At 23.5% G+C, this 21,151-nt stretch overlaps 1 protein-coding gene across 1 annotated transcript in view; it reads right to left on the reverse strand.

Annotated features, from left to right (window-relative positions):
- Positions 1-21,151, reverse strand: part of LOC122502283 (tyrosine kinase receptor Cad96Ca) — a 340,229-nt gene that overhangs the window by 265,377 nt on the left and 53,701 nt on the right. The gene's annotated exons all lie outside the window — the stretch shown is intronic.

The following is a 21,151-nucleotide window of genomic DNA, read 5'->3' on the forward strand; positions in this document are numbered from 1 at the left end:
CAATTTTAATGGAATTCCTCAAAAAATGTATAATTATTTTTAAAAATTGTATTAAAATTTATCAAAATTTATCAAAATTTATCAAAATTTTAATTATCTTTTTAAATAATAAAATTCTTCTCTGAAATTCAATTATTTTCAAAAATTTAAATCTAGGCACACATTTAATTATTTTCATAAATAATATCTAAAAATTTCATAGGAATTCAATTAAAAAAATTTTTTATAACTTTCTTAGCAAAAAAATTATTAATTAAATAAATAATAAATTTCTTTTACAAAGATTCAATTATTTTTATGAATAATAAAAATTTTTTTTCGGAATTTAGTTATTTTCATGAATAAATAATAAAATTCATCGCAGAATTTGAATTACTTTAATTACAATTTTAAACGAATTTCTCAAAAAATGTAAAATTATTTTTAAAAATTTTTTTAAAATTCGTCAAGAAATGAATTTTTAAAAAAAATTTGTAATACAATTCTTTACAAGAATTTAATTTTAAGAGACATTCAATTATTCAATAAATTATTTACATTTATATTAAAATAATAGAATTCTCGTAGAATTTTCTAATAAAAATTGATTTGAAAATGAATTTCAGTTAAAATTTTAGGTAATAATTGAATATTATATACTTGTTAAATAAATAAATATTAATAGCACTGTTATGTTAATTTTTAGATATAATTGAATTTTAAAAAGATTTCAAATTAAAATCTTTGAAAATTTGAATTTTTCATACTTTCAAGAAACAATTTTGTAAAATTAATTTTTGTTTTAAAAGTTTACTTTAATTAAATTTTTAAATTATTTGAAGTTTTTATTTTCTAATAAATATTGAATTTCTGAATAATCAAAATTTTTTTTAGAGTTGAATATTGTAAACAAACGGATTTAAAAATTGTCAAAGAACTTATTCAAAAATTATTAAAAATAATTGATTTAAAGAAAAATTTTAGTTAAAAATTCTAGAAAATAATAATTTAAAATTGAAATAATGGCAATAATTTTGAAAAAGTTACAGTAACAATATTCTTATAAGATAAAATAATTATTTTATAACTCGGTAATCTTCATGCTTTAAAATATAATATTTTTATAAGTATTATTTTAATTTTGAATAAATAAATAAATAAATTTCAAAGAGGTTGGAAATATAAATTTTCAAAAATCTTAATTCCTATGTAAATATAATGATAATTAAATATTTATTTAAGGGGGGAAACCACATTAGGTGGCTTATTTTTATGGATTTTTTAAAATTTTTTTTGGGGGGGAAATATAAATTAAAATTCAATTACATTTAGGCATCTTTTTATTAGTGTTTTGAACAATGTTTATAAATTCTTTTGATTTATTTTAACCAGAAATAAGGCAGATATGCTGTCGTAACCACTGATGGTCCTGATATTTTTTCTCGACTTGCGTGACGTGTAGCAATTTTTATTTTTAACTAAAATTTAAAAAAAAAATTTCTTACATTCTTAACTTGTTTTTTAAGAATATGAACCTCATTTTAGGTAAAAATAATAAAAATTTTCAATTTTTAAGGTGTTTGAAATTTTTTCTTGAATTTTCACAATTTTTTTTTTACACTAATTACACAAAAAAAACATCCTTAAAATCGTGATATCACCTTAAATGGTGGTTCATATTCTTTGTAATTTTATAAAGAATAAAACTTCCAAATCTCATTATAATCGGTAAATATTTGTTTAAGTTAGACTGCACGCAATCATAAAAAATGTGATTTTGAGAAAAACGCATTTAAAGTTTCAATTTATTTTTTTTTTGTTCAGCAGAAATTTTTTTTAAAGTCACAAAGAGTCATATAATAATAGAAAAAATAATAAAAAATTTCTAAATATATATATATATATATATATATATATACTTTAAGAAAATGAAAAAAATAAAAAATAAATTTTTTGAAAGTTACAATTAGGTTTCCCCCCTTAAAAAAGAAGTTATTGATGTATTCGAATAATTTTACAATGAAAAAAATTCGTAAGTAAATGTCACAATAGTTCATTACGACTCTAGAGATACGGGGTTAAGTAGTAAAGCTCAATATTAGTTCAGACAGGATTTCAAACTTTTCAAAATTTTAATACAAGTTTTCTTGTAAATATCAAATTGATACCAAAGTTTATGAATTTGATACATAAATTTAGATCCATTTTTTATTTGATCCACATTTCGGTATCAAATTAGTACACTTTAGTATAAATTTTATATTTTCTATTCAACTGTGTAAATTAAAATGGATTTTTAATTATTAAGAAAAAGAATTAGTAAAATAAAATGGTTTTTTAATTATTTAGAGAAAAATTAGTAAAATAAAACGGTTTTTTAATTATTTAGAGAAAGAATTAGTAAAATAAAATAGTTGTTTAATTATTTAGAGAAAGAATTTTTTTTGTTTTCTATAATAAAAAATAGATTTCTACTTCAAGCGGAGTAGTTGAATTTTATTTCAGTAGTAAAATAAAGTTTAGTCGGACGTTGACATAAAATTTAATATTTTTAAGTTACTTTCTCTCTCTCTCTCTCTATCTCTTAATTATGAATTTTATTATCCATATGTATTCAAGTTTCCCTATTTTACAAGCAAGGGTTGAAGGATCACTTGACAGCATCAGCATATTATATACATATATATGATTCTAGTGAGCCAATTAAGACGCTAAAAAGGGGTGGCGAAATCGTGAAAATGGCCCGCGGGCGAGTGACTAAAAAGGGTTGAACGGATCGCGATCCCGCGTCAAGGATCACGATTCCAAGGGGTAATAGAGCACAAGTTAGTTGGTTAACAATGCTAATAATATCTGACGAGAAATGAAAGACAGACAGACACATTGAGAAAGAGAAGGAGAGAGAGTGATACCCTTCCCCATTGGCAACTGGAATCACTTTGTCTTCACAAGTCAAAGGGTTGCCGAAAGCCCCGAAGCTTTTCGAGTTACATATACATATATATATATATATACTTATGTTATATGTATACGTAAAACGCGTGAGGATGGGGGTTGGGCCAATTAATGCTTCATTCATACGAGGCTAATTATTCAAGCCTGGCGCCGACTTTTCCTACCACCCTTAATCAACACATACACACAAACACACAGACGTGTTCACGTACCCCGATTTCCGTAATTCGTCCAATCGTCGCTCAGCGGCGGGTCGTTAGTCGTTTGTTTCGAAATAATGGCTGCGCCCACACATTTTGTATATATGCGATATACATGCGAAACGCACTGCAAGAGACCAATGATCGGGAGCTTCATTTATTCGTAAAACGAACCATTGCTTGAACCATTGCATTGTGGGTTCTCGCTCTAGGTACGATGATAATGATGATTATGAACTCTTCGAATTTGCCTATCTGCATACTGATTATGAGAAATTTTCATGTTTTGATGATTTGCCAGTGGTTAGATGTAAATTTACTTGAAATAACCAAAATTTTGGGTGCGAGTCTCTAATAAGGCTTCGACTTATAATGACCTTCATTATCACTCTAACTTTGACTTTAACTTTGTCTTTCACTTTGACTTTTATTTGACATTAGGTATATTGACTTTGACTTAACTTTGGCTTTGACTTTGATTTTCACTTTGACTTTAACTTTGTTTGGACTTTGATTTTCACTTTGTCATTAACTTTCATTTTTAAAGTCAAATTTACTGTAAAAGTTATAGTAATTTACAGTTAAAGTTAATCTCAACTTTAACGTCATATATTTACGATCAATTAATGTCATACTTACAGTCAAAGTTAAAGTCAAATTTCAAAGTCAAAGGAGAAATCAAAGTTAAACTCAAATTAAAATCATATTTTCTGTCAAGGTTATAGTAAAAGTTAAAATCAAAGTAAAAGTCAAAATTAATGTAATTTACAATCAAAGTTAAAGTCATATTTACAATCAAGGTTAAGGTCAAATTTAAACTCGTGCTTACAGTCAAAATTAAAGTCAAAGTTTAAGTCGGAGATAAAGTTAAAATTAGTTAAAGTTTTTATACATATTTAATTAATTATTAAAAATGATGGATTTATAAAAAAATTTTAATTAAAAACATTTTAAAAAATCAAATTTTTGAGAAGTTACTTCTCGTCCAAACTTCAATTATCTTTATAACTAATAAAATTCTTCTCCGAAATTCAATTATTTTCAAAAAATATTATAAAGTTCCTGGCAAAATTTCAATTATTTTCAAAAACTTTAATAAAATTCCTGGCAAAATTTCAATTATTTTCAAAAATTATAAAACAATTCAATAATTTTCAATATCTAATATTTTAATAAAATTTTCCAACAGGATTCAATTATTTAAAAAAAATTTTTATACAATTCTACGCAAACATTTAATTATTTTTAAAAATAATAAAAAATTCACAGGAATGCAATTATTTACAAATTTTTTTCATAAATTTCTTCTCAAGAATTCAATTATTTTCATAAATAATAAAAATTGTTTACAGATATTCAACTATTTTCATAAATTGAATAAAATTTTTTTTATGAATTCAATTATTTTGAAAAACAACGAAACTCATCGAGTAGAATTTCAATTATTTTTTTGTACAATTTTAATTGAATTCCTTGAAAATTGTAATTAATTTTTAAAAATTTTATTAGATTCGTCGAAAGAAATCAATTCACTAGAAAAAAGTTGGTGTGATTTTTGTTGCGTGTTAAATTAACCAATGTTAAACGACATAGAATGTGGCGCCACCTATGACGGTTAAATTTGTTGCGTGTTATTTTAACACCAAATTCGGTGTTACAATAACACTTTTTATTTTCTGTGTTATTTAAAATTTTGTTGATAACATTCTTTATGAGAATTCAAATTTAAGAAACCTTTAATTTTTTAATAAATTATTTATTTTTGCATTTAACTAATTGAATTTTCGTAGAATTTTATAATAAAAGTAGATTTAAAACTGAATTTTTATTGAAATTTTGGATAATAATTTTATATTAAAAGCAATATAGCGTGAATTTTTATAAATAATTGAATTTTGAAAAGGTTTCAAATTAAAATCTTTGAAAATTTGAATTTTCCAAGTTTTTAACTAACAATTCTGTGAAATTAATTTTTTTGAAAAAGTTTAATTCAATTGTTTTAAATATTATTCTAAAGTTTTTATTTTTTAATATATATTTAATAAAAGAATTTTCGAATAATAGAAATGAAGTTAAATTGAATATTATAAACAAATGGATTTAAAAATTGTCAAAAAACTTTTTCAAAAAATATTCAAAATAATGGATTTATAGAAGAATTTTATTTAAAAACACAAAAAAAAATTGAATTTCCGAAGTTTTCAATTAAAATTATTAAAAGAACAACATTATTTTCGAAGAACTTAAAGAAATTCTTCAAATTAATTTAATTATTTAGAAAAACTCTAATAAAATTGTTTAAAAGAATTAAAGTACCTATCTATTCTTCGAAAGAATTCAATTATTTTCAATATTTTAGTAAAATTCTTTGAATCAATGAAATTATTTTTAAAAAATTTAATAAAATTCTGAGAGAAATTTAATCATTTTTAAAAAATTTTTTAATAAAATTCAATAATTAAATGTTTAATTTCAATTATTAAAAAATACGATTATTTTAAAGACTTGAAAGAAATTCTTTATAAAATTCAAGTACTTTGAAAATTTCCAATTAAAATTATTAAGGAAACTCCACTATTTTCATAAAATTCAATTATTTTCGTCAATAATAAAATTCTTCGCCACAAATTCAATTATTTTCAATTTACTTTCAATAAATGATTTTATCACTGTACCATCTTTAATTGATATAAAACATGAAGAAATCGATCTCTCCGAGTCGAAGACTCGGAGTGATCGATATCTTCATATTTTATAGTTGTGAAAAATGTTAATTTTTAGTTTTAAATAAAATGTTCTTTTATTTGATTCGGACATGGTTATATTTTTGTCAGTAATTAGTCCGTAATTTTTCATTTAATTTTAGTTAAAGATTTAAAAAAATAATATAATAATAATAATAATAATAATATTCTTGTTGAAACTCAAAAAAAGGTTTGAATTTAAAATTTTTAAAAATCTTAATTCCTATTGAAAAATAATGATTAAATATTTATTTAAATATATATAAGTATCTAATTGTTTTTAAAATGAATCAGAATATTCTTTAGGACCAGGGAAAAAGTCAAAATTTCTTCTGGAAATCAGGGAAAAAGAAAATTAAATTTTTGTGGCAATCCGATTATACCGGTAGATTCTGTTTTAGTATATAAAGAAAAACCAAATTACGATTTAGTACCAAAGTTGGTACTAAATAAGTATCTTTTTTTTTACAGTGGAGATTAATAGTTCAAAGTAAAATCTCTTATAGAAAGCTCGTCTAAATTGAAAATAAATATTTATTCACTAATTCAAAATTTAGAGGGCGTAGATTTTACACAGTAAAAAGAAAATCTTATTTTAAGGCACAAAAGCTGCCTTAAATTAAGATGCAACATTTTTAAGACAGTCAATGTTGAATTTACGCACGTTTTTCGTATCCTTTAACATTATAGCAGACAATGTTGAATTTAAGGCAGCTCTTAAATTAAGATTTACTTTTTACTGTGTATATTTTTCTTTTGTAAACTAAAATAAATGTTATCTGATACTGAGACCATGACAAAATGATTGGCTAAAATGAAAATCAGTAATAATTGTAATTCAAAGCATTGTTGATGAGAGTTGAGAAAGTGAATTTGTACGCTATCACAAAGGACAAATTCAACAAGCAAAAGCCTATATGTATATATATATGTTGTTAGCTTTTGCAGATTGAGCGAGGCCATTCTGACGGACATTGGATAAGTAAAGGGATGACACACAGTCCAGGGTGAAATGTTATAAGGGGGTTGGTCAGTGTCGAAGAGGGATGATCCCACATGTACATATACACCAACTGAACGTGATTTGCGGTTCAGCTTCTCGAGTCCCGGATTTGAATTTATCTTCTCTCCTCTCCCTCTATTCTGTCTGCTCTCTCTAACTCTCAATCCGCTTTATATATCTAGTTAAGAAATATTACATACATCTTTGATCCAAAAAGACGTTTCATATTCCATATAGGTATAAAAGTCCTCTTCCTCTTTCTCTATCTCTCTCTCTCTCTCTTTCTCTCTATATGGTAGTATATGAAAAGAAGAGGGGAAAAATTAGTTGCATCATTTCCGCTCTCATGTCGATAGTACATGAGTTAGGTTATGCCTGGAAAGAATTCATAATGTCGCGCAATAACTCGACATATATATATATATGGTAGGATACAAAATGTGATAAGATCACAGCACTCGAAGGATTCGTCAAGACGTGCGTGATATAATAAGTGTGCGCAAGGAATTCTTACGATATTCGCATAAAAAGAAGGGCAGGGATTACGCTCCGTATGCAGATGATCTCTCTTTTCTATACGGAAACTGCGGTATCGACCTCTCATATTCATATAACCGCGACTGCCATTATAAGCGAATAGGGGGGGGGGGAGGACCACTTTTGTACGAATGGAGAAAAAAAAACATAATGGTTGCGGCAAAAAAAAAATACCTGCGACGAGAGTACTTTATGTATATGTTACTTCATATCTGCTTATTAAAAGTATTCGACTTTTCATATATTATAAATATATATAAAGTTTATTCAACCAAATACTGCCATACTGGATATGTGACAAGTTTGCTCTTATTCTCATTTCTATACCCTATTCATAACGAGATTTATCTGGATTTATCTTTCTAATTTATATATATACTTCTGTGCATATCTCTACCGTGTCTACTTTTCTATATATATATATATATATATATATATATATATATATATATATATATATATCTTTTTTCATTCTTTAAAGTTTTGTTGGAAATTTTTTTTGTGGAGGAAAATTTTTTCAATACAGCTGCGAATATTTGATATAATTGAAATAATTTGGAGGCGCAATTCTCTGGTTTAATATTACGTAGACGGTAAAAAAAATAATTGTTACTAATTCAGGGTTGCCACATAAAAATTAAATTTTGTTTTTCCCTGATATCTAAACAAAATTTTGACTTTTTCCCTGACCCTAAAGAATATTCTGATTCACTCTGAAAATAATCAGAATACTCAAAAAAATGTTCTATTACATGTATTTACGAATTTCCTTAATAGGCTTCGCACTCATCTACTAAAACCTACTATTTACTACTTTTTTTTTACGTTATGCTACTATTTGGGTAATTTTTTTTAGATTTCAGTGACTAAAAATACTATTTCTATTTCTGTTCTCAAAAATTATAATCAAATTTCTTAAAACGGTTCAATTATTTTCAAAAAACATTCGAAATTCAATTATTTTCAATATCTAGTATTTTCATATAATTTCGCAAAAGAATTCAATTATTTAAAAGAAAAATTGATAAAATTCATCCAAAATTCAATTATTTCCATAAATAATAAAATTCCTACAGGAATTAAATTAATTTCAATTAATTATTTCCATAAATAATAAAATTCTTACAGAAATTAAATTAATTTCAATTATTTCCATAAATAATAAAATTCCTACAGGAATTCAATTAATTTAGAATAGCATTTGAAAAAAAAAATTACCCAAAAAGATCAATTATTTAACAAAATTTTTATACAATTCTTCACAATAATTCAATTACTTTCACTAATAATAATATTTTTCATGGAAATTCAATTATTAAAAAAAAATTTTTTGATAAAATCCTAAGCAAGAATTCAATTATTTTCATATATAATAAAATGCATCGAAGAATTTCAATTATTTTTTATACTATTTTTAATTAATTAATCAAAAAATTCAAGTATTTCCACAAATAAAGTTTTTCAGAAGAAATCAATTATTTAAAATAAAATTTTCATAATACTTATAATATTTCGAAAAACAATAATTATTTCAAACAATGTTTATAAAATTCTTATGAAGAATTCAATTATTTTCAAAAATAACAAACTTTTTCACAGTAATTCAATTCTTTTTAAAACATTTTAGTAAAATTTTTAGCAAGAATTCAATTATTTTCATAAATAATAAAATTCTTTTCAGGAATTCAATTATTTTTGAAAATTTTAATAACATTTTTTAGCAACTTTACAATTATTTTCGTAAATAATAAAATTCATCGCAGGATTTCAATTATTTTTAAAAACAATTTTGCAGGAATTGATCAAAAAATGTAAGTATTCTTAAAAATTAAATCTCAATTCCTCGAAAAAATGAATTATTTAAACAAATTTTTTTTTAAATTCTTTGAAAGAATTGAATTATTTAGAAAAATTTTTAAACTTTCTACAAGAATTCAATTATTTTTAAATATTTTAATAAAATTGTTCGAAAGAAATCAATTCTTTTAAATTGAATTTTAATAAAATTTTTTTGAAATATAATTCAATTATTCTTTTAAATTTTAATAAAGTTCTTCCCAAGAATTCAATTATGTCGATAAATAAAAAAATTATTCCCGAGAATTTAATTATTTTGAGGCATAATAAAATACTTTGCAAAATCCAATTATTTTCGTAAATAAAAATATTCATCGCAAGAATTCAATTATTTTCAAAGGTAATTAATTTCTTCTTGAAAATTCAATTATTTTCATAAATAATAAAATTCTTCTCAAGAATTCAATTATTTTTGAAAGTTTTAATAAAATTCTTAGCGAATATTTAATTATTTTTAAAAATATTAGAATTTTTCACAGATATTCAATTATTTTTAATTTTTATATTAAATTTTTTGAAAATAATTTAATTATTTGTTTAGATTTTAATAAAAGTCTTCCCGCGAATGCAATTATGTCGATAAATAACAAAATTATTCCCGAGAATTTAATTATTTTGATGTATTTTAATAAAATTTTTTGCAAAATTCAATTATTTTCAAAAATATTTAATAAAATAACACACAGACAATCAGTTCTTGTCAAAAATTTTAATAAAATTCTTTGTAAAATTTAAATATTTTAAAAAAATTTTCGCAATTGAATGATTTTTAATATCTACTATTTTCATAACATTTTAAAACAGAAATCAATTATTTAAAAAAAATTTTGTAAAAATCTTCATAAGATGTCAATTTTTTTCATGAATAATAAAAATTTCTCAGGAATTCAATTATTTAATACAAAAAAGTAAATATAAGATAACAAATTGTTCAAGAATTTTTTTAATTGTAAAATTATTCTAAAACATCAATAATCAATAATTTCATAGTTTATGAGGCAAACAAGAAGACAAAAAAATTCAGAATTTTCTTATAAATTCTAAACATTTAATTTTTTTTAGTACTTTTAATAAAAATCCCTCACTTCTTCCTGATTTTTCTGACCAATTCTACTTTTTCCTGAATTCCCTGATTTCCCTGACCTGTGGCAACAAATTGTAATAATGAAAAATACAATGATGATTTTGTTTCATAAAAATATTATCCGCAAGTGGAAATAAAATAATAAGAAATAAAATTACTTGAGAAAGTTTAATTATCGTCACATGTCTGACCATACAAGAAATTACTACTTAAAAGTCCAGAAAACTCTTTGCCAATCGAACATTTTTCGTTCCTATTGAATATATTTTTAAAAAATCAATTACAATTCTTCAAGATTATATTCTGAATAAATAAATAATAAATATTGCACCAATATTAGCAACATTGCCATGCAATATTGACCACAATATTCTCTTCAAATTTTCAGATTGATTCAAAGAACTGAGATGAAAAATACGATGAAAATAACGAAATAAGCGAGAAAAAGATTGATATAGAAGCAGGCAATTAACTTGATTTGGAAATAAAAGATCAAAATGCAAATTGAATAAAAGTACAATGAGAGAAAAAAGAGACGTGGTGGGGAAGGGTAAAAAAGCACAGTTTTTTTTTCTCGGAAAGTACCATTAGAATAAGGAAACGCGAAGATTCACCTCTCTCGCCATTGGCACAGTGAAATAAATATGAACGAATCCAATCGAGTTGAGAACAAATATGTCACTATGAGATGAAAAATCTAGAGAAGGGTTGAAGGGGGTTAGAGAGGGGGGTGGGGGGTAAAGTGAAGGGCAAGATTTCGTTGCGAAAGGTGTATAACTGTGTATATATAGAAACACACATTTATACACACATATATTTATAGTTTGAAAAGGACGAAAGCACCAAGCAGGCAAGACGAGTCTCGGGTTGACGTTTCATTCCCGGCCAACTCCCGCACTATGCATACTAACTAGGTTGCTGCGTTAGCTATACTCTTCCGACGTGCTGTTTGCGGCTTGATCCTTGGGGGACAAGGGAAAGGGAAAGACAGTAATAGTAGAGAAAGTAACAAAAAAATAAATAAAATAAAATAAAATAAGAAGAAAAAGAATGGAGAAAAATAAATATCAAGCAAAATCGAGCTCTATAATTCCTTATACTTTTGCAAAAGTAAAAAAAAAGAAGATGAAGAAGAAAAACCCCCCAACGTCTTGAGCAGGTCCTGAACAACCCTTCAAGACCTCAGGGATGCTGGTCAATTCTCTATACTTTTAGATAAAGCCAACAGATGCTGCCAGTATTCATTTTTTTCTCCCTCACTGTTTTTCTTTTATTTATTTAAATATTCACTTGTGTATTTCGAAACTTTTAACGCTGAACGAAAAATGGAGAAAGTAAAGAATTTCCCTTTTATTTATTAAAACATTCGAATTTTCTATTGAAATTTTTCAAGGAAAAATGCAAAATATAAAAAATAATTTCTGTATTATTTTTTATTTATAATTTAATAAATTTAGTAATTTTAAAAAATGTATTAGTCTTGAATTCTATATCGAAATTTTCATCCTTTTTTGCAAACTACAAGAAAAATAAACAATTTACCTTTATTCGCTTGCCTTAATTAATAATTATTAAGTATTTAATTGTCTATCGAAATTTTTATCTGAGAAAAAAAAGTTTTTTTGAAGAAAAACAAACCATTTCCCTTTATTCTTGCCTTTATTAATAATTATTAAGTATTTAATTGTGTAGACCAATATTTTCAACGCTGAATAAAAAAATAAAAGTAAATAAAAGATAAAGAATTTATTTACGAACTTCTTTAAGTGTAAAATTATTCATAAAACATCAATTACCTCAATTTTAAATAATTATTTAATTATTATTATTTTTCCATAAGAATTAAGAATTAAAAAAAAAATTCAAATTCAGATCTACTTGAAATTCAATAACTATTAGAAAAATATTATTATAAAAAATGAAGATGATCGAGTGATAAAATCATTATTTTATAGTATTTCTTCAATATTATTTTCATCTTTTCAATTCAATTATTATTAATTTTCAGAATTATTAACTAAAATTCAATTATTTGTAAACATTCATTCTATAATGCTTCTTAAAATTCAATTATAATCTAAAATTTTAACTAAAATTCATTTTTAAATCAATTTTTATTAGAAAATTCTACCTACGAGAATTCAATTATTTAAATAGAAAAATAAATAATTTATTGAATAATTGAATGCTTCTTAAAATTAAATTCCGATAAAGAATTTTATCAACAAGTTTTTAAATAATTGAATTCTTTCGACGAATTTTAATCAAATTTGTAAGAATAATTACATTTTTCTAATCATTTGATTAAAATTGCATTATAAGTAATTGAAATTCTACGATGAGTTTTATATTTTATGAATTGAATTTTGACTGGAATTTTTCTAAATATTTAAATCATTAAATTCTGTTGACGAATTTTAATAAATCTTTTAAAAATAATTACATTTTTCAAAGAATTTGATTAAAATTAAATTAAAAAATAATTGAAAATTCGCAATGAATTTTATAATTTATGAAAATAATTGAATTATTGCGAAAAAATTTGTAAATAATTTGTAAATAATTAAATTTTTGGGGAATTTTTATTATTTTTAAAGATAATTAAATATTTGCTTAGAATTTTTTTAAATAGTTTTTTTAAATAATTCAATTCTTATGGAAAAATATCTTACAATTGTAGAAATTAAAAATTATTGAATTTAGTAGAATTTTTGAAAATAATTGGAATTTTGCCAAGAGTTTTATTAAAATTTTTGAAAATAATTGAATTTCGGAGAAGAATTTTATTTTGTTTATAAATATAATTGAAATTTTGACAAGAATTTAAAAAAAAATGTTTAACATAATTGAATTTCTGCTAAAAATGTCATTACTATTGAAAATAATTAATTCTTTGCTTAGAATTTTATTAAACAATTTTTAAATAATTTAATTCTTATGGAAAAATTTATTAAAATTTTAAAAATTAAAATTTATTTAATTTAGGAAATTTTTTGAAAATATTTGAAATTTTGTATAGAATTGTATTTAAATTTTTGAAAATAATTGAATTTTGAAAAAGAATTTTATTATTTACAAATATAATTGTTGACAAGAATTTAAAAAAAAATTTTGAACATAATTGAATTTCTATGAAGAATTTTATTACTTTTGAATTAATTAAATCTTTGATTAGAATTTTATTAAACAATTTTTTTAATAATTCAATTCTAATGAGAAAATTAATTAAAATTGTAGAAATTTAAAATTACATAATTTTGGAAATTTTTTGAAAATATTTAAAATTTTGTCTAGAATTGTATTTAAATTTTTGAAAATAATTGAATTTCGGAAAAGAATTTTATTATTTATAAATATAATTGAAATTTTGACAAGAATTTTCAAAAAAATTTTCGAACATAATTGAATTTCTGCGAAGAATTTTATTATTTTTAAAAATAATTGAATGTATGCAAGCATTTGTAACTTCTCCAGAATTCAATTTTTTTAAGGATTTTTTTAAACTAAAATTCTTCTATAAATTCATTATTTTTAATAATTAATTAATTAATTAAGTTATTTGAAAAGAAATAATTGTCAGAAATAAAAAAAATGTTGAAGGTTTTGTATTAGAATTCGTTGTAATTTCATAGTTTATAAGGTGAACAAAGAAAACACGAAAATTCAGAATTTTCTTGTTAATTTTAAAAATTTAATTTCTTTCCAGTACTTTTAATGAAAATCCCTGACTTTTCCTGACTTTCCCCTGAATTCTCTGCTCTGTGGGAACCCTTAACAATAAATAAAATTTATTGTGTAAAATAAAAAACGCAGCACGTAGAAAAATATAAAGTAACTTTTACAACTTTTCTAGTAAAAAATTTCCGATAATTATGACTACTTTTGGAGTAAATTTTGCTACGTTCGAAGTATATATTTGTTAAAATTAGTAAAATTTACTTCGAACGTAGCAGAATTTCCCCCTTAAGTAGTAAAAATTACCAGAAATTTTTTACTATAAAAGTAGTAAAAGTTACTTTATATTTTTCTTCGTGAGTAAATTGTAGAAACTAGCGAGATTAATTAATTAAAACAAATTTGATGGAATATAAAAGAAATGCAAAATTTTTGTACAAAAACCAATAGAGTAAAAATTGAACGGAAAAATGACACTGACTGACAATTTTCAAGAAGTGATGAATGAGAAAAAAATAAAGTGCACATACAAATACATATATATAAGAGAGGCATAAAGTGCGCGCTCATATAAAGCATATAAGCTATTTGAAAAACGACGTTAGTCACGAAATCGTAAAGGGTGAATGTGAAATTTAGATAGCAACTAGGTCTATTTTTAAATGGTTTCCCATTACCCATGGCAACAATCTTCAACTAAAGATCTAACCATTATTTTGGTCTAGTCTTGTTTTTCAGCCCTTCGGTCTACTACTACTACCACTACTACTACCTGGGATTTTATTTGCTTTTATTCCGATGTAATTGTTGGGGCCAGTCACCACTATCGCCACTGTCTTCAATGTCTAACCATCCACTTGGGTTTGAATGTTTCTGAGCCACGCGACCCTTTTTTTTTAAATACTATATACGAATCATACGATCCAGTCAACGAGGCCCTCTCTATATAGATATATATATTTCCTTCTTTGGCTCATCCTCGCCTCTTCTTTTTCTTCTTCTTCTTCTTCTTCTTCTTTCGTTCCCGTTTTGCGAGGACGTCTCGACAACTGATTCTCCTTCTCGGCGACGTGAAATCTTTTTATTTTCTTTTCTACTTTCTTTTCCTCTCTTTTTTTTTTTTGGTCTCCTCCTGGAGCGAAAAATAGAGGCGTCGCTTTCCACGGAAATCAGGGAGAATTCTCTCCGAAACGATCTGACTGATTTTCTCTTTTTAGTCTGTGGCGTATCGTTCTACATCTCGATGAATTGTTTCCGAAGTACTATGATTCCTCCTCCTTCTTCTTTTTTGCTGCATTTTTTTTTTCTTTAATAGAGCCACTTAAATGTTGCAAATTGTAGAGAAAGAGAGGGAGGGAAAAAAACGACGAAAACCATTCGATTTAAATGTGAAAGAAAAAACTAAAAATTGAATTCTTTCTCTTTTCAAACTAATGCGACTAATGCGATTTTTACCTTCGATTCGATTTTCACTTTGACATTCATTATAACTTTCATTTTTATTTCGACTCTGCCTTTGATTCTCGTTTCGATTTTGACTTTGACATTTATTTTCACTTTCGTTTGAATATCGAGAAAGCGAAAGTTTGACTCATAGATTCAATATTTGGCAGAAGTCACTTATTATTTGACTCTTGAGTGACTCTAAGAGAATCATTGAATTTTTTGCAACGAATTTCTTTAGAAGGTGTCATTTATTTTAATTTTTAGTTAAAAATTTTTAATGATTTTTAAATTTTTAGTGAATATTTGGCAGAAGTCACACACTTTGACTCCTGAGTGACTCTTAGAGAATCATGAAATTTCTTCAGCAGGAGCAATTTATTTTGACTCTTAGTGACTCATAGATTGAATGTTTTCCAAAAGTAATTTATTTCATCTCTTGCGTAACTCTTAGAGACGCATAGAATTTTTTCCATGAAATTTATTTTGCAGAAGTAACTTATTATGACTCTTGAGTGACTCTTGGGAATCCTCTTGAAGACTCATGGAATTTTTTTAATGGAATTTCTTTAGCAGAAGTAATTTATAATAATAAATGACAAATAAGGAAATTCCAACTCTCGAGAGATTTTTAGTGACTAATAGATTTCCAATTTAGTAGAAGTGACTTTTTTCGACTCTTGCCAGACTCTTGAAGACTCATAGAATTTTTTTCCTCCCCTATCAGTCAAATAAAAAATTTCCAGACTTTGCACTCGATAATTAATTTTAAAAAAAGTAGAAAAAAGTATCTTTCGAACTAAAAAAAGTAGTGAAAAAGTAGCTATCAAAAAATTAAACTTGACGACCAAAAAAACTTGTTTTAGACACTTTACAAAACTGACAAAAATTCCATTCCATATTTTTTATTTTTCTGACTTTTTCCTAATTTTCATCAAAAATATTTACTTCTTTCTTTATCCTGATAATGAATTGAATTCCTGCAACGAATTTCATATCATTCATGAAAGAATTTAAATATTTATAAAAATAATTTAATTTTTGCGAAGAATTTTATTAAAATTTTTGACAATAATTGAAATTCAATCATATAATTCAATTATATAATTCAATTAAATAATTAAATGTCTGTGTATTTTATTAAATTTTTTTGAAAATAATTGAATTCCTAAAAAGAATTTTATTATTCATGAAAATATTTGAATTCTTGCCACCAATTTTATTAGAATTTTTCGAAATAGTTGAATTTCCAAGAAGAAATTTATAACTTTTAAAAATAATTGAATTCTTGTGATGAACATTTTTATTTATGAAAATAATTGAATAGTTGCTAAAAATGTTATTAAAATTTTCAAACATAATTGAATTCCTGAGGCGAATTTTATTATTTATGAAAATAATTGAATAATTGAAAAGAATTTTATTAAAATTTTCAAAAATAATTAAATTTCTGTGAAAAATTTTGTTATTTTTGAAAACTATTGAATTCTTGCAAACGCTTTTATTAGAAATTTTTAAAATAATTGAATTTCTAAGAAGAAATTTATTAATTTTAAAAATAATTGTATTCTTGTGATGGATATTGTTCTTTATGAAAATAATTGAATTTTGCAATAAATTTTATTTAAATCTTAAAGGTTAAAAAAAAGATAATTAAATTTGTATTCAAAATATTTGATTTCTTTCGAATAATTTTTTAAAAATATTTACAAATAATTGAATTCCTGTAAAAAAATTCTAATATTTTTGTAAATATTTGAATTCTTTCAAAGAATTTAAAAATAACATTTTTTTTTAATAATTGATTTTTTCGAGAAATTGAAATTAAATTTTTAATAATAATTACATTTTTTGAGCAATTCCTATAAAAATTGTATTAAAAATAATTGAAATCCTACGATGAATTTTATTATTCATTAAAGTAATTGAATAGTTGCTAAGAATTTTATTATTTATGAATATAATTGAATTATTGTAAAAAATTTTATTAAAATGTTTAAAAAGAGTTGAATTTATGTGAAAAATTTTTGTTATTTTTGAAAATAATTGAATTCTTAATAAGAATTTTACAAACATTATTTTAAAAAATTAATTTTTTCGAAATATAATGAATATTATAAAAATTATGAAAATTTTATTTGTAAAAAAAAAAATAATTGAATTTTTCGATTAATTAATTTAAAACAGTATTAAAAATATTTAAAATTCTTCGATGAGTTTTATTATTTATGAAAATAATTGAATTCTTGCTTAGAATTTTATCAAAAATTTTTTTCAAATAATTGAATTCCTTTGAAAAATGTTATTATTAGTGAAAGTAATTTAATTATTCTGAAGAATTGTATAAAAATTTTGTTAAATTATTGATTTTTGGGGAAATTTTTTTGAAAACGCTATTCTAAATTAATTGAATTTCTGCGGAAATTTGATTATTTAGGAAAATAATTAAATTTTGGATAAATTTTATAATTTTCTTTTTAAAATAATTGAATTCTTTTGCGAAATTTTATGAAAATAGTAGATATTGAAAATAATTGAATTTCGAATATTTTTTAAAAATAATTAAATTGTTTGAAAGAATTTGATTATATATCACGGAGAAAAATATAAAGTAATTTTCACTTCTTTTATGGTAAAACATTTCTGGTAAAATTCACTACTTTTGGAGTAAATTTTGCTACGTTCGAAGTAAATTTTACTAATTTTTTAGAAATACGTTTCTTTGAACGTAGTAAAATTTACAACGAACGTAGCAAAATTTACTCCGAAAGTAGTAAAAGCTACCAGAAACTCTATAAAAAAAATAGGTACGAATTAAGTACCAATTTTGGTACTAAATCGTAATTTGTTTTAATTTTAATACCGAAATCAGCTCTAATTTAGAACCTTTTTTTTACAGTGAAAGCTTTACCAGAAATGTTTTACTATAAAAGTAGTAAAAGTTACTTTATATTTTTTTCCGTGTAATTTTTGAGATTAGTTTTTTGATTTCTAGTATTAGTGAATTTAGAGTAGTGGACACTCTTAAAAAAAAAAAAAAAAATAGTAGCTTTTAGTGGTCGAAATCTAAAAAAAAGTACCCAAATAGTAGCGTAACATAAAAAATGTAGTAAATAGTAGGTTTTAGGCTACTAAAAGGCTTTAAAAAGGTTTTTTTTAGGCTTTGTACATGAGTGCAAAGCCTGGATTCCCCCGAAAAATTAACCAAAAGTTTTCTATTCTTCATTCTTCTTGTTTTGAGCCTATGCCTAAAATTAATGAAAATAGTTTACGAACCCTTTCTCCCTCTCTGGAAACAGCGGAGGCAACACAGTAATAATCGCAATAATCGCAATGGCAATCCGGTGCGAGCCAATTTGAATATGAATCCGAGTGCGAACAATGTCATCGGGGGGTTTATACGTGACGTATCTCCCCCACGGATCGCGACCAGTACTTGCTAACTGTCCGGACTGTTAGTTAGTTAACTAGCCCGACAGGGTGACAGTCACGTAGCAATGCTATAGAGAGAAAGAGGGACAGAGAGCGAGAGAGAGAGAGAGAGAAAGACAGGAAGCGCAAAACGATAGAAAGGGACCTAACCGAGACACCGAGATTCCGAGCATTTGAATCCGGAACTCTCATCAGAATCAGCGTTCGCTACGTTTAACCCGATAATTAAACTCCAGAAGCGTCCCCAAGTCCGTGTTACATAACCGTGCGCGGTACTTCGACGAGGGAAATCGTGCGGTCTAAAATTTGCATTCGCAGATTTCATTCACTCACACTCGCACACACACACACACACACAGAAATATATATTGGTAACGAATCACATCTCGTGTATACTGGTGCGCGGATCTATAAGTTCCATGTTTCTGATTTCATGCCCTCGGACATTCTATTTTAACCCTTCTACTATTATAAATTTCATTTCAACAAATTTCCTATATATGCGAATGAGCGAAATGAAAATACTCAATTTCGATTTTGCGATTTAAGATAAAAAATAGTATGAAATAAATTTCATTAAATTTTATCAGGGTTGCCACAAAAATTAAATTTTATTTTCCCTCACATTTCCCTGATTTACAGAAAAAAATTTTGACTCTTTCCCTGAATCTAAAGAATATTTTGATTCACTCTAAAAAATTTTAGATATTAAAAAAAATGTTGTTTTACATTTATTTAATAGTTAAATTATTCAAAAGCATCAATAACTTCATTTTTTAATAAATATTTAATCATTCTTATTTTTTCATAGGAATTAAGATTTTCAAAAATTTCAAATTCAAATATTTTTGAAATTCAACAAGAATATTATTATATCAGTTTTTAGAATCTTCAACTAAAATTCTTCTTTAAATCAATTATTTTTAATTATTTTCAAAAAAGTTCTTTGAGAAGAATTTTATCAACAAATTTTTAAATAATTAAATTTTTTCGACGAATATAGAATAAAATTTTTTAAGAATAATTACATTTTTCAAGTAATTTGATTAAAATTATATTATAAGTAATTGAAATTCTGCGATAAGTTTTATTATTTATAAACATTTTACTTAAAAATAAAAAATATACATTTTTTACAACTATAAAAAATAAAGATATCAATCAGTCCGAGTCTTGACGAAAATAATTGAATTTCTTGAAAATAGTGAAGTTTCTCTTATAATTTTAATTGGAAATTTTTAAAGTACTTGAATTTTATGAAGAATTTCTTTCAAGTTTATAAAAAAAATCGTATTTTTCAATAATTAAAATTAAACATTTAATTATTGAATTTTATTAAAATTTTAAAAAATGATTAAATTCCTCTTAGAATTTTATTAAAGATTATTTAAAATAATTTAATTGATTCCAAGAATTTTACTAAAATATTAAAAATAATTAAATTCTCTCGAAGAATAGATACTTAATTTCTTTTAAACAATTTTATAAGAGTTTTTCTAAATAATTAAATTCATTTGAAGAATTTCTTTAAGTTTTTCGAAAATAATGTTCTTTTAATAATTTTAATTGAAAACTTTGAAAATAATTGAAATAAATAATCAAAATTCTTCAACTTTAAAAAATAATCGTTTCTATTAATATTAATAATTACAATTACAAATTTAATTATTGAATTTTATTCAGATTGTATTGAAAATAATTGAATCCCTAAGAAGAATTTAAAAATCTATTAACAAAATTGAATTTCGGCGAAGAATTTGATTACTTTTGAAAATAATTGAATTTCTACATTAATTTGTAATGTCTCCAGAATTCAATTTTTTTAGTGTTTTTAAAAAAAATTCTTCTATAAATCCATTATTTTTAGTATTTTTTGAAAAAGTTAAATTCAGATTTTCAAAGATTTTAATTTGACACCTTTTCAAAATTCAATTATTTATAAAAATTCATCCTATAATGCTTTTAATATTCAATTATTATCTAAAATTTTGATTAAAATTCATTTTTAAATCAATTTTTATTAGAAAATTCTACGAGAATTCAATTATTTAAATACAAAAATTAATAATTTATTCAATAATTGAATGCTTCTTAAAATTTAATTCCTGTGAAATTTTTTTGTTTATGAAAATAATTAAATATTTGCTTAAATCTTATATTAAACCATTCTTAAAATAATTAAATTCTAATGAAAAAAGTTATTAAAATCGTAGATATTAAAAATTATTGAATTGAGAATTTG

Source organism: Leptopilina heterotoma, unplaced genomic scaffold (genome assembly GCF_015476425.1).
Source record: "Leptopilina heterotoma isolate Lh14 unplaced genomic scaffold, ASM1547642v1 Lhet_225, whole genome shotgun sequence".
NCBI classification, from domain to species: Eukaryota; Metazoa; Arthropoda; class Insecta; order Hymenoptera; family Figitidae; genus Leptopilina; species Leptopilina heterotoma.